Here is a 616-nt window from a genome sequence, read left to right as displayed (position 1 = left end):
AATGTACATTTTCCTTAGTTTTTTAGATTACGAAATGGCCTTTGACAAAGTGCAGCACCAACAATTTTTTTCAACGTTCTAGCAATCACATGAATTGATGGCAGTTACTTAAGACTACCCAGAAACCTGTACTGGAATCAATGAGGGAGCACATGTCAAACACGGACCAAATAAAATTAAAATGGAAGAGGCACCAAAGAAGCACTTCCGATCCCTTTGTTTCATATTATGGGGAGATAATATCCGTACCACATACGAGATCCTGAAGGCATAAAGACTGGGGTGTACAACAGTATCAATGTTATCTTATGCAGATGACACAGTTTGATAGTAAGACTTATTTTGATAGCAAACTGAGCTAACAAAGTCAACAGAAGCAAGCGAAAGGTATGCGTCGAAAATTAACAGTAAGAACAACTGTGATTCCACTGATCCGCCCCCCCCCAGAGTCAATGCAAATAAATCAACAGCATCAAAACAAGAAAACACCACTTAGCTACCGGAACGTACAAGCTACAACAGCAGGCCGTTGTATTACAGAATCAAGAAAAGGGTAGGAATCAAAGCAAGCTTTCAGAAAATGACATGAGGACTTCTTATGCAACCTAAAACTTAA

This window comes from Penaeus monodon, chromosome 24 (assembly GCF_015228065.2).
Source record: "Penaeus monodon isolate SGIC_2016 chromosome 24, NSTDA_Pmon_1, whole genome shotgun sequence".
In the NCBI taxonomy this organism is placed as follows: domain Eukaryota; kingdom Metazoa; phylum Arthropoda; class Malacostraca; order Decapoda; family Penaeidae; genus Penaeus; species Penaeus monodon.
Note: the sequence above shows the minus strand (reverse complement) of the source record.